Raw genomic sequence first — 14,193 nt, 5'->3', positions numbered from 1 at the left:
TATCTGGGCCTCAGTTTTCCCACCTGTGAACTGGGCACAGCGATGGAGCCTTTCTCCTGGGGTTGTTATGAGAATTCAAAAGGTTAACTCATGTAAAACACTGAGAACAGCCCCTGGTGTGTGGTCATCACACGGGTCAGAGTGTGCCTGGCAGACGGGGAGAGGGCTTTCAGGTGAAGGACACTGTCTGTGCAAAGGCCCAGGGGTGTGCAGCACATGGGTATGATGGACATCGGTGGGGTGGGGTGAGAGGTGGGAAGGGGCATTTGAAGTATTGTCATTCCCTGTGGACTCTCTCCTTAGGGCAGTGGGGAGCTATGGAAGGCTTTTGAACAGAGGAGTCACATGGCAGATCTGAGCACCAAGGCTACAGAGTCGTGATGGGCTGGAGGGCCAGATTGGGACAGGGAAACCTGTGAGGAGGTGGCACAGGGTCTTGGTGAGACATGGGGAGGCCTGAACTCACACACTAGCTGTGGGGATGGAGAAACCTGGAGATGAGGACCAGTAGGGGGACACCTAGCTGAACTGACAGTGATGATACAATGAGGGAATAGACACAGTGTGCTGAGGAGAATGGGTCCAGGTGTGCTGGGAGCCACTGATTCGGAACATACTAATATACTTAGGAGAGGGTGTTTAAGGAGGGCCTTGAAGGGTGTATAGGAGTTGTCCAGGCGACCCATAAAGGAAGGGCTGTCCAGAGGGCACCAAAAGCAGAAGTGTGAAAGCAGTGGGTTTGGGGAGGAAATAATGGGGTCAGGAGTTGGGGGGCCTTGGGTGCCATCTGTAGGCTATTGGGGGTTGGGGGCAGGTCAGCAGGCTGAGCAACAGGAAGAGAATATAAACATCTCAGTTTCCTGTGGCTGCTGAAACACATGACCACAAACTGCGTTCCTTAAGGCACTCTGCTTTAAAACAATAGAGATTTATTCTCTCACCGTAGTGTTGGCAAGGCTGTGCTCCCTCACAAGGCTCTAGGGGAGAATCCTTCCTTGCTCCTTCCAGCTTCTGGTGGCTCCAGGTGTTCCTTACTTGCGGCTGCAAGACTCCAATCTCTGCCTCTGTTTCCACATGGCCTTCTCTGTGACAGTGTCTTTTCTTATAAGGATGCTTGTCATTGAATTCAGGGCCCACCTGGATAAAATCCAGGATCATCTCATCTCAAGATCCTTATCTTTTCTCTTTTTTTTGGCCACGCCATGCGGCTTGCAGGATCTTAGTTCCGGGACCAGGGATGGAACCCGTGCCCCCTGCAGAGGAAGCCCGGAGTCCTAACCACTAGACCGCCTGGGAAGTCCCACAAGACCCTTATCTTAGTTACATTTGCAACCACTCTTTTTCCAAATCAAGTCAGCCCCACAGGTTCCAGGTGGACCTATCTTTTGGGGGGCGGGGTGGGGGAGGTTACCATTCAACACACTACAAGATCCTAAACTCTAATCCCAGGGCTCCATCCCAGGTGCAGAGTCTTCCCCCTTTCTCCTCCTTCGGGACTCCTAGTCCCTCCAGTCCTGCCCCCTGGAGCAGGGAGGGCGCCCCGCTGTTCACCCTTCCACCCCCAGGGCCCAGAAGCGTTTGGACACGTGTGCAGAAGTAGCAGCCTCCCCGTCTCCCTCCTTCCAGTAGCCAACGCCCTCAGAGGCGGGGACCTGGCTGGACCTGTGGGGGGTGAGCGCCACCTTGTGTCCGTTTGGGAGCAGTGCGGTCGGAGGCTCCAGCCGGGTCCCTGCCCTGAGACAAGTGGCGCACGCGGCCACTTACAGTGCTCCAGCTGTCCGCCAGCCGCTCCGCACACATCGCTTCTGCTGGCCTCAGTGTGAAGTGGGGGTTATCACCCCCATTCTCCAGACCTGGAGACGCCGGCTCAGAGAGGCTATGACTCGGCAGGGTCACACAACTTCCACTCCCGTCTGACTCCAAAGCCGCACCTTAACAACTAGACACGTGCACCGGGCGCGGGGCGGGACCTGTCGACCCCGGCGGCTGCGGGGCTTTTCCAGGTCTACGTTTCCCCAGCTGTAAGCGGGGCGGGGACGCGCACATGAGCCCCCTAGGTGGCCCCTTGCAGGGAAACCCGAGGAACACAGAACTCAGCTTTTCGCTGAGGTAGTCTGTGGACCTCGCTGCTTCTCTGTACTTTTCAAACGTTGGTCTTTAAAATAAAAAAAAAAATTAGGTGTTTATTGTTTTTCTCTAAACATTTTCATAAGTGTGAACTATTTAATAGTTTAAAATATATACTGACTTCCAGTTCCCCTCTGAAAGGCGATAAGCTAGGGCAGTTTCTTCCACATTCTTCCAGGAATGATCTCTGCATATGCATATACATATATATATATAAACACCTAAGTATATACACACACCCATGCATGTATATTCACACACCCCCATAAAAAAAAACAGTGACATGCAATATACATTCTGCATTTGCTTTTGTCACTTAATGACATTTTTGCATTTAATCCATATGATTACATATAATTTACTTTGGGGAGTACAATTTTCTATTGAAATACAACATATATCTATAACTATATCTATATATCTATTTCTATATATATATCTACATCATAAATGTATACAAGGTGAACACAACATGTAGCCAACACCCAGATACAGATATGAACACACACACACAAAAGACATGAACACAACCACCTCCCCATGAGCCCACTCTGTGCCCACTTCCAACTCCCTGCAAAGGGAACCACTATCCTGACCTCTCAGATTTTGAAGTTTTTGTTCTCTGTGTAAATGGCATCATGTCCTCGTTTGTCTGCAGCTCCTTTCACCCAACATTCTGTTTGTGGGATCCAGCCATGTTGTTGCCTGTGGTTGTACATTATTTATCCGCATGGCTGTGTAATGCTCAAATGTGTGACTATACCACACTTTATTTTATGCGTTCTACTATTAATGGACATTTGGATAGTTTCCAGGTTTTGCCCATGACAAATAGTGTTGCTATGAATATTCTAGCGTGGTATGTGTCTTTCGGTGAACATGTTGGATCTATACCTAGAGGCAGAATTGCTGGGTCAAAGGTCTATGTATGTTCTGTTTTAGTAGAAGCTGCCAAAAAGTTTTCTAAAGTGATGGTAACAATTGATGTTCCCACCAGTTCTGATTACTCCATATCCTCACTCACCCTTGATATCTTCTGTCTTTTTCATTTTAGCCATTCTGGTAGGTGTATAGTGCTATTGCACTGTGGTTTTAAGTTGCATTTCTGTGATTACTAATGAAGTTGAACACCTTTTCATGTCTTTATTGGCCATTTGGGTATCCTCTTTGATCTGTTCAAGTCTTTTGCTTATTTTTCTATTCTGGTGTCTTTTTATATTGGGTGTTTTTCGCATTGATTTGTAGGAGTTCTATGTATATTTCAAACAGAAGTTTTTTGCTGTATATATGCATTACAAATATCCTCTCCCACTTTGTGGGTTGTCTTTTAACTCTTTGAAATGCATTTTTTGTTGAAGAGAGTTCTTAATTTTAATACAACCCATTAAAAAATGATTATCTCCTTTGTTTATTGTTTAGGAAAACTTTGCCTGTTTCAAGGTTGTGAAGATGTTCTCTTATGCTTTCTTCTAAGTCTTTATTATTTTACTCTTTCACATTTAGGTCTGGAATTTATTTCTGTTTATGGTGTGAGGTAGGAGTTATGTTAGGCTGAAAAATGGGCTCCCCAAGATGCGCACCTCCTAATTCCTGGAACTGTTACCTTATATGACACAGTGTTTGTAGAGTGATTAAATTAAAAGTCTTGAAATAGGAAGATTATCCTGGGTTATCTAGTTAGGTCCTAAATACAATCACATGCATCCTTGTAAGAGGAAGGCAGAGGGAGATTTCATACACACAAACACACACACACACACACACACACACACACACACACACACACGGAAGCCCTTATGAAGATGGAGCAGAGAGAGACAGAGAGGTTTGAAGTTGCTGGCCTTGTGATTGGACTGATGCAGCCACAAACCAAGGAATGCCGGCAGCTCCAGAGACTGGAAGAGGCAAGCAACAGATTCTCCCCTGGAGCCTCCAGAGGGAGGTTGGCTCTGCTAACACCTTGATTTTGGCCCAGTGATACTGATTCTGGACTTCTGACCTCCAGAACTGTGGGGGGATACAGTTCTATGGCTTTAAGCCACAAGTTTGTGGTAATTTTTTATAGCAGCCACAGGAAGCTATTATAGGGGTCAAGATGCATTTTCCCCACAATACGCTATCCAGTTGACCAAGGACCATCTACTGAAAAGATCATCCTTCTCCCACTGCACTGTGGTGTCACATGTGTGGGTTTGTTTCTGGACCATTAGTCTGTTTGTCTATTGTTATACCAACACCACACTGTTCAAATTCCTGTTCTTACAATAGTTCTTGATGTCTGGTACAGTAAGTTCTCTGGTTTTGTTCTTTATTTATGTATTTTATATAAATGGCTTTTCCTTTGCATATCCATATATATTTTAGAATCAGCTTGTTAATTTCAGGGGGGTGGGGAACTTCTGGGATTTTTTTTTTGGCTGCTCAGTGTGGCATGCAGGATCCTAGTTCCCCAACCAGGGATCAAACCTGTGCCCCCTCCATTGGGAGTGTGGAGTCTTGACCACTGGACCACCAGGGAAGTCCCACTTCTGGGATTTTGAATTGGGATTGCATTGCATCTGTAGAGTAATTTGAGAAGAATTGATTTGTTTATAATATTGAGGCTTCTAGTCTATGAAAATGATATAGCCCTCAGTTTATTTAGATCTTATTTAATTTCACATTATGTTATTTAAAAATTTAAAAATTGAGATATAATTCACATACCATAAAATTCACTCATTTGAAGTGTACAGAGAATTCCCTGGTGATCCAGTGGTTGGGACTCTGCACTGTCACTGCCGAGGGCCTGGGTTCAATCCCTGGTTGGGGAACTAGGATCCCACAAGCCGCGCGGCACGGCCAAAGAACATATAAATAAATAAATAAAGTGTACAATTTAGTGGGTTGTTTTTTGTTTTTTGTTTAGTATATTTACAAAGTAGTACAATCATCACCACTATCTAATTCCAGAATATTTTTTATCACTCCCCAAAGAAACTCCACATCATTGGCAGTCATTCCCTATGCGCCCTTCCCCCCAGCCCTTGGCAACCACTAGTTACTTTCTGTCTCTATGGATATGCTTATTCTGGACTTTTAATGTAAATGGAATCATAAAACATGTGGCCTTTTGTGATTAGCTTCTTTTATTTAGCTTCATATTTTCAAGGTTCATCCACTTTGGAGCGTGTATCAGCACTTTCTTCCTTTTTATGGCTGAATAATATTCCATTGTCAGGCTATACATCATTTGTTCATCAATCCATCAGTTGATGGACATTTGGGTTGTTTCCACCTTGGGGCTATTATGAATAATGCTGCTGTGAACATCATGCGTACATTTTTGTGTGGGCATATATTTTCAATTCTCTTGGGTATTTTATACCTAGGAGTGAAATTGTTGGGTCATAGGGTACCACAATATTTAACTTTTTGAGGAGCTGCTAAACCGTTATCCAAAGGAGCGGCACCATTTTACATTCCTACCAGCAATGTGAGAGGGTTCTAATTTCTCCATATCCTGGCCATCACTTGTTATTGTTTTGATTATAGCCATGATTATAGCCATCCTCCTGGGTGTGAAATGAGACCTCACTGTGGTCTTTATTTCATTCTCCTAATGATTAACACATGCAATTATTTTGTAATTTTCAGTGTAGAGGTTTTGCACATCTCTTGTTTGATTTCTTCCTAGGAAGTTGATATTTTTGATGCTCCTATAGATGGCTTCATTTTCTAAAAATAGATTTTATTTTTTTCCAGCAGTTTTAGGTTCACAGCAAAATTGAGTGGAAAGTACTGAGAGGGGACTTCCCTGGTGGTCCAGTGGGTAAGACTCCGTGATCCCAATGCAGGGGGCCCGGGTTTGATCCCTGGTCAGGGAACTTGATCCCATATGCATGCCGCAACTGAGAAGCCTGCATGATGCAACTAAAACATCCCACATGCCGCAACTAAAGATCCTGCATGCCTCAACTAAGACCTGGCACGGCCAAAAAAAAAGTACTGAGAATTCTCATCTATCCCCCGCCTTCACATGCATAGCTTCCCCCACTATCAACGCCCCATTGTTTTTTTTTTAATTTATTTATTTTTTGGCTGCACTGGGTCTTTGTTGCTGTGTGCGGGCTTTCTCTAGTTGCGGCGAGCAGGGGCTACTCTCTGTGGCGGTGTGCAGGCTTCTCACTGCGGTGGCTTCTCTTTGTTGCAGGGCACAGGCTCTCGGCACGTGGGCTCAGTAGTTGTGGCTCGCGGGCTCTAGAGCACAGGCTCAGTAGTTGTGGTGCAGGGGCTTAGTTGCTCCGCGGCATGTGGGATCTTCCGGGGCCAGGGCTTGAACCTGTGTCCCTTGCATTGGCAGGTGGATTCTTAACCACTGCGCCTCCAGGGAAGTCCCCACCCCATTGTTTGAATCAATGAAACTACCTTGACACATTGTCACCCAAAGTCCATAGTTTACATAAGGGTTGTACATTCTCTGGGTTTTGACAAATGTATAATGACATACATCCACCATTATAGTGCCACATAGAATAATCTCACTGCTCTAGAAATCCTCTGTGGTCCATCTAGTCATCCCTCTTTCCCCCCAAACACTGATCATTTTGCTGTCTCCATAGTTTTGCCTTTTCTAGAATGTCATATAGTTGGAATCACATGGTATGTAGCCTTTTCAGATTGGTTTCCTTCACTTAGTAATATGCATTTAAGCTTCTTCCATGTCTTTTCATGGCTTGAGAGCTCATTTCTTTTTGGCATTGAATAATATTCCATTGTCTGGATGTACCACATTTTATTTATCTGTTCACCTACTGAAGGACTTCTTGGTTGCTTCCAAATTTTGGCAGCTATGTATAAAGCTGCCATAAACATCCATGTGCAGGTGTTTGTGTGGACTTAAGTTTTCAACTCATTTGGGTAAATATTAAGAAGTGAATGACTGCTGAATCATATGGTAATAAGAGTATGTTTAATTTATAAGAAACTGCCAAACCATCTCCCAAAGTGGCTGTGCCCTTTTGCATTCCCACCGGCAATGAATGAGAGTTCCTGTTGCTCCACATCCTCACCAGCATTTGGTGTTGTCAGTGTTTTGGATTTTGGCCATTTTAATAGGTGCATAGTAGCATTTCATTGTTGTTTCAGTTTGCAATTTCCTACTGACACATGATGTTGAGCATCTTTTCATATGCTTATTTGCCATCTGTACATCTTTCTTGGAGGTGTCTCTTCAGATATTTTGCTCCTTTTTTAGTCAGGTTGTTTGTTTTCTTATTGTTGAGTATTAAGAGTTTTGTATATTTTGGATAACAGTCCTTTATCAGATATGTCTTTTGGAATATTTTCTCCCTGTCTTTGGCTTGTCTTCTGATTCTTTTGACAGTGTCTTTTACAAGTTTTCAATTTTAATGAAGTCCAGCTTATCAATGATTTCTTTTGTGGCTCGTGCCTTTGGTGTTGTATTGAAAAAGTCATCACCAAACTCAAGGTCATCTAAATTTTCTCTTATATTATCTTCCAGGAGTTTAATAGTTTCTGTTTTAAAATGTTGTTTTATATTTGTGGCCAAGGGAGAGAAATATAGTTGATTTTGTATACTGACCCCATTTCTAGTGACTTTGCTAAATTCACATAAATTGTTGAGAGATGTTTGTTAAAGTCTCCTACCATGACTACAGATGTGTTTCTTCCTCCTATTAGTTCCATTAAGTTTTGCTTGTATTTTGAACCACTGCTGTTGGGTACATACAAATTTGAGATTATGATATCTTCCTGATTGAAGTGTCTCCTTTATTTCTAGTACTGCTTCTTATCTTCAGGTCTACTCTGTAACACTGGGACAGCTACAGCAAAATTTTTTGGTTATTGTTTGTGTGGTATATCTCTTTCTACACTTTTGTTTTCATCCATTCTGTGTTCTTATATGTATTTATTTATTTATTCATTTTTGGCTGTGTTGGATCTTCGTTGCTACACACCGGCTTTCTCTAGTTGTGGCGAGGGGGGCTACTCTTCGTTGCAGTTTGAGGGCTTCTCATTTGCGGTGGCTTCTCTTGTTGCAGAGCGTGGGCTCGAGGCGCATGGGCTTCAGTAGTTGCAGCACGTGGGCTCAGTAGTTGTGATGCATGGGCTTAGTTGCTCTGCGGCATGTGGGATCTTCCTGGACCAGGGCTTGAACCCTTGTCCCTTGCATTGGGAGGCGGATTCTTAACCACTGTGCCACCAGGGAGGTCCCTGTGTTCTTATATTTAAACCATATCTCTTGTAAGTAACGTAGAGTTGGGTTTGTTATTTTTATCTAGTCTGACAATCTTAACTTTCACTTGAAATATTTGGAGTAATTATTTGAAAACTACATGTTTGAATTTAATCATCCTGTATCACCTCTTTGAAATAAAAGATAAATTCGCTCCTTTACATTTTCTTCCACTTCCCCTCCTACCCACTTCCCAGTTATTATTGTTCATATTCTTTTTGCTTTGTTGGAGTTTATAGCATTTAAATTCTGCTTTTTCGCCATAACTTCTTTGCTTGTCTAGTTTTAATTCTCTACCGAAGTGGATTCCATACTCACCTCAGCTCCTCCATTTCTGAGTTCCTTTATTTACAGTCACCTCTTAGCTGCTTGCCATCCAGCAGGAAGGGCTTCACAGTTTTTTCAAGAAGGGCTCATATATGCTTTATGTTTTAATTTAACAATACGTAATCACCTCAGTAAAAATATAAACATAGAAAATAAAGCAAAACCAACTAAAACAATAGCAAGATGCTTCTGTAGGCTCCCCCTTGTACACAGTATTTGCTTTCACTTCATCTTGCCTTTGATCTGTCTTAGAAACGGTGGCTCGTAGTGAGATTTCATTCAGAAAACTGGTTTCCACTTTACCTTCAATAGACTGAGTAAAATGAAACTGCCCACGTTGACTGTTGGTGAGTGTGTGGATTGCTCACACACCACCGGTGGGAGTGGAAAATGGTCAAGCACATGGCAAGACTGCTTGGTAGATCTACTGAGGCTGACCATATGCCGACCCCATGACCAAGCAAGCCGACTCTTGGGTGTGAATCCAACAGAGATGCACAAACATGTTTACTAGGGGAAGTGCACATGAATATTCACAGTAGCAGTATTATTTTTTGGCCGTGCTGCGTAGCATGCGGGATCTTAGTTCCCGGACTAGGGATCGAACCCGTGCCCCCTGCAGTGGAAGCGTGGAGTCCTAACCACTGGACCACCAGGGAATTCCCATAGCAGCAGTATTTGTAATAGCCCCTAAACAGGAACTACCCAGATGCCCATTAAACAGTATATCCACAAAACAGAATGCTATTCAGTAACAAGACTGGATAATCTACAAATATACAACAGTCTACAGATATACATACCTACGTGGAAGAACCTCACTGACGTGGTGAATGAAAGACTCCAGAGACCAAGGAGCACATGCTGGATAATTCCATTTCTACGAAGAACAAAAATAGGTGAAACTAATCCACGGCGACAGAGGACAGAAGAGTAGTTGCCTCTGGAGGAGGTCTTGACTGGGTGCTGGAAATGGTCAGTGTCTTGATCTGGGTGATGGTCACCTGGGTGCAGACATTGGTCAAAATCCACTGAGCTCCCACTTAAGATCTCTACACTTGGACTTCCCTGGTGGCGCAGTGGTTAAGAATCTGCCTGCCAACGCAGGGGACACGGGTTCAAGCCCTGGTCCGGGAAGATCCCACATGCCTCAGAGCAACTAAGCCCATGTGTCACAACTACTGAGCCTGCGCTCTAGAGCCCATGAGCCACAACTACTGAGCCCAAGTGCTGCAACTACTGAAGCCCGCGCGCCTAGAGCCCATGCTCCACAACAAGAGAAGCCACCACAATGAGAAGCCCGCGCACCACAACAAAGAGTAGCCCCCGCTCACTGCAACTGGAGAAAGCCCGCACGCAGCAATGAAGACCCAATGCAGCCAAAAATAAATAAAATTAAAAAAAAAAATCTGTGCACTTCATTGTGTTTTATACCTAAGTAAACATTTTTTAAAAGATTTAAAAAAAGGTCTGAGGCATACGGTCACTTGACCCAGGACTTAGAGCTGAGTCTGCCACGCACAGACAGAGCAGGCTCCTTGGCTGACACCTTGATCCAGCCCCAGTCACCTGCTGTGACAGAATACATTTTTAAAAATGTCTAGCACAGTATTCATCACCCCACACATGCTCTTCCAGAACTTTGCCACTCCTCCATCAAGAGGTACAGCCCACGCCCCCGTGGCCGCCCCCAACCTGGGCGAGCCTGTGACTGCTTTGACCAAGAGCATGTGACAGAAGTGACACTGGCTGACTTCCAAGGCCAGGTCATAAAGGGCGATGGAGTCCTCTGGCTCTCTTTGTACATGCCGTGTTGGAAGCTGGCTGCCCTGAGGCCGTGACGCTTAGAGACCATGCAGTGAGACCGCTAAAAGATAGAGGGAGGGGCCTGAGGAGCCCCAGCTCTCAGCCTCTAGATGGTCTTTGATCCCCACTGACGCCATGTGAGCAGAGACGAGCCACCCAAGTGCAGATTCATGAGCTACATATGTGGTGGTTGTCGTTGTATGCTGCGTTTTGAGGTGGATTGATACGCGCCATTAGGTAAGTGGAACATCTGGTAACTTTATTCTCCAGGGCTTTCTCCAGGCCCTCTCTCTGCCACTCATCCAGTCACATCTGGGTGCACTCAGTTCCCTACTGTACGCACCAGCTCCCTGTCTGTGGTGCAGGAATCCGCTCCCCTCTTCCAGACACAGTTTCTGCCCTGCCTCTTCTAGGAAGCCTTCCTGTTTGCAGTGTTGGACAGTTTATAAGCAAGTGTTTATAAGCAAGCTGATGGTGGGGGATGGTGACAATGAGGGAGGCTATGCCTGTGCTGGGGCAGAGGTTATATGGGAAGTGTCTGTGCCTTCCACTCAATTTTGCTGTGAACTTAAAACTGCTCTAAAAAATAAAGTCTATTAACAAAACAAAACAAAACAAGCTGACTCCAGGACCAGACTATGTGTGGGTTCAAATTCCAGAGCTCCCACTTCCCAGCTGGGTGCCCTTGGGCAAGGTACTTAACTGGAACCTCAATGTTCTCATCTATAAAATGGGGTAGTAATCGTGGCTACTTCCCAGGTCTGTCGTGAGGATTAAAGGGATTAATCTATGGAAAGCACTCAGAATGGTCTGGTAGACAACAAGCACTCTGAAATGCTGGCAATTATTATTATTGTCCGGGCCCCGGGGTCCTATCCTCTCGGAGCTCTGGGAGCTTCCTTAGTGTGTAAGATGCATTGAAACCTAATATGGGTCATTCATTCATTCATTCATTCTGCCCATATCTCTGGAATACCAGCTGTGTGCCAGGTACAGAGTTAGGCGCTAGGGATTCAGTGATGAAGGAGGTGGATTCCATCTTTGTCCTCAGGGCCTTACATTCTATGGAGGATGGAAGTGGACAAATACATCAAAGAGTTGATAGATCTTCATGAGAGCACACAGTGGTGGTGGAAGACCTCCTTTCCACAGAGTGGACAAAGGAACCTCTCTGAGGAAGGGTCATGTGAGCCAGAATCAAAGGATATGGAGGAGCCAGTTACAAGAAAAGGGGAGGGAAAAGCCTTCCATCCAGACATGGGACCAGTGCAGAGGCTTCTGTGGGGTCCAAGTGTGCCAGGACCTGGGGCAGGATGAGTGTGGAGGTGGGGGAGGAGGGAGGCAGGCAGGATCTTCCCAGCAGATAGAGCCCTCATGGATTGCAACAGCCATCACTATCCTGAAAGCCTACTATGTGCAGGGCACTTTACGTATATTAACCTATTTCATCCTCAGAACTGCCCTATCCGATAGGTACTATTCTCCTCCCCATTTTACAGATAAGGAGACTGAGGCACGAGAGGGGTTTAAATGCAGGCAATCTGGCTCCAGAGCCTGCGCCATGATGCAGGTTCATTTCATCAGGCCACCCCCACTGCACAGATGGTAGAAAATGAGGCCAAGAAAGGAGGTTCTGGCTCCCCAAAGTCTGGTAACAAATGAGAGGCAGAGTAGGATTTAAACCTGGTTTTCTTGTCCACACTGAGGTTGCTCATTCTCCAAAGAGCATGTTGGAGTCAACAAGTTCCTGGTTGGGACAGGCAGCTCTGTCTGTCGTCTTACCTGAGGCTTGGCTTCCTCACCCAGCCTGGGATATTAACAGGCCCTGCCCCCTGGGCTTGTGTGAGACGGAGGAGTTCAGCGCCCTGCCTGGGTCTGAGTTCTATGCCAGTGGGATGATTATTCACCAGCCTGCCGGCAGGACCGCCCCACAACTCACCTCCTCCCCTGGGGTGGTGTCTGAGTCATGGGGACTATGGTGAACAGCACTGATGGCTCAGAATGGTGCAAGTCCCAGCAGGTGAGGGAAATGAGGGGCCCTTTGGGAACAGAATGTGAGATTTCCTGCCCCTGGGCCTTTGCACTGGCTATTCCTTCTGCCTGAACTGCCCTTCCTTCTCTTGCTTCTTCCTCAGCTTTAGTTTTTGATGCCCCTGGACAGAGGACTCCCTCTTCTTACCACTGCGAGCAACTTAACCTAAAGTGGTTGGCCCAGGGCACCAAACAGGGCTGTGCAGGGAGACTGTGCAGGGAACTGTGCTGGTAGGTGGGCCTGGGGGAGGGCGAAAGGAGGGTCACACGGAGAGGGGGTGGGCAGATTTCTCCCCTCCATGCTTAGCACAGCACCAACAACATCACCCTTGTGACTCCACATGTCTAGCTGTTTGTTAAGATTTAAACAAAAAAAAAAATTTATTTATTTTATTCTATTTATTTTTGGCTGCATTGGGTCTTCTTTGCTGCACGGGCTTTCTCTAGTTGCGGCGAGCGGGGGCTACTCTTTGTTGCGGTGCGCGGGCTTCTCATTGCGGTGGCTTCTCTTGTTGCAGAGCACGGGCTCTAGGCGCACAGGCTTCAGTAGTTGTGGCTCGCAGGCTCAGTAGTTGTGGCTCGCGGGCTCTAGAGCGCAGGCTCAGTAGTTGTGGCACACGGGCTTAGCTGCTCTGCAGCATGTGGGATCTTCCCGAACCAGGGCTCGAACCCGTGTCCCCTGCACTGGCAGGCGGATTCTTAACCACTGCGCCATCAGGGCAGTCCCTGTTAAGGTTTTAAGGAGCTAATTTTGGAAACTGTTTGTATAATATGTCCCATATACAAGTGCTCAAAACTGTTGGCTATTGTTGTTACTGAGTGCCAACTTTGTGCCAAGCACGTTCCATAAAGCCATTCATTTAATGACATACAACCATTATTGTCTCCACTGCCCAGGGTCATGACCTCACTGAAATGTCCGGGCTGGACTTTGAACCCGGGTCTGTAGGATCCTGCGTTTGGTCCTGGCAGGCGGCAGAGGAAGGCACGCAAGCCAGTGGGGCCCCGGTGACTCAGAGCTGGCAGGTCCCCTGGCCCGCCCTTTCCTACTGACTCAGCCCAGGCAATTCCGCGGGCTTTTCTGTGGAATTCAGGGCCCCCAGGCAGCGTTCCTGAGTGGCTGCCTTCTCCTGGATGCACTCCCTGGAGAGCTGGCAGGCGGCTCGTGTTCCCATGTCAGTCTCTGCTGTGTCCCTCAGGTGTGTCCCCCTTGGGGTCTCCATCTTCTCTCAGGAGGAGGGTCAGTGACTTGCTGGGATGGACATCTCCCTCCAATTACCTTGTGGTACAGAGGGGCAAACCGAGGCAGAGAGGACCTGTGATGTGGCAGGGTGCTACAGCCATGGCTGGGGGTAGGGGTGGGCCAGAGAAGCTCAGCTTCAATTTCCAGCTGCTTCTTCTGTCTTTTCTCAGCCCAGCCCTGGACCTCCTGAATGGGACCCCTCAGCCCAGCCCAGCTCCCAGCCCCTGGGAGCCCAAGTTCAGACAGGCACGAATCTCTCTGTAATTGATCTGAACTGGGATGAGGGTGAGTCGCCTTTCTGCTCCGCTGCTGCCGAGGCTGCTGAGGGTAGTGATGGGGGAAAGAGAAGGGGGGACAAGGCCACCCATTCTCCTCCTGACCCCTGTGCAGTCTCTAGCTCAATCACGTGATGCTGGAGGGT

Source organism: Balaenoptera borealis (genome assembly GCF_965194805.1).
Source record: "Balaenoptera borealis genome assembly, chromosome: 13".
Lineage (NCBI taxonomy): Eukaryota > Metazoa > Chordata > Mammalia > Artiodactyla > Balaenopteridae > Balaenoptera > Balaenoptera borealis.
Note: the sequence above shows the minus strand (reverse complement) of the source record.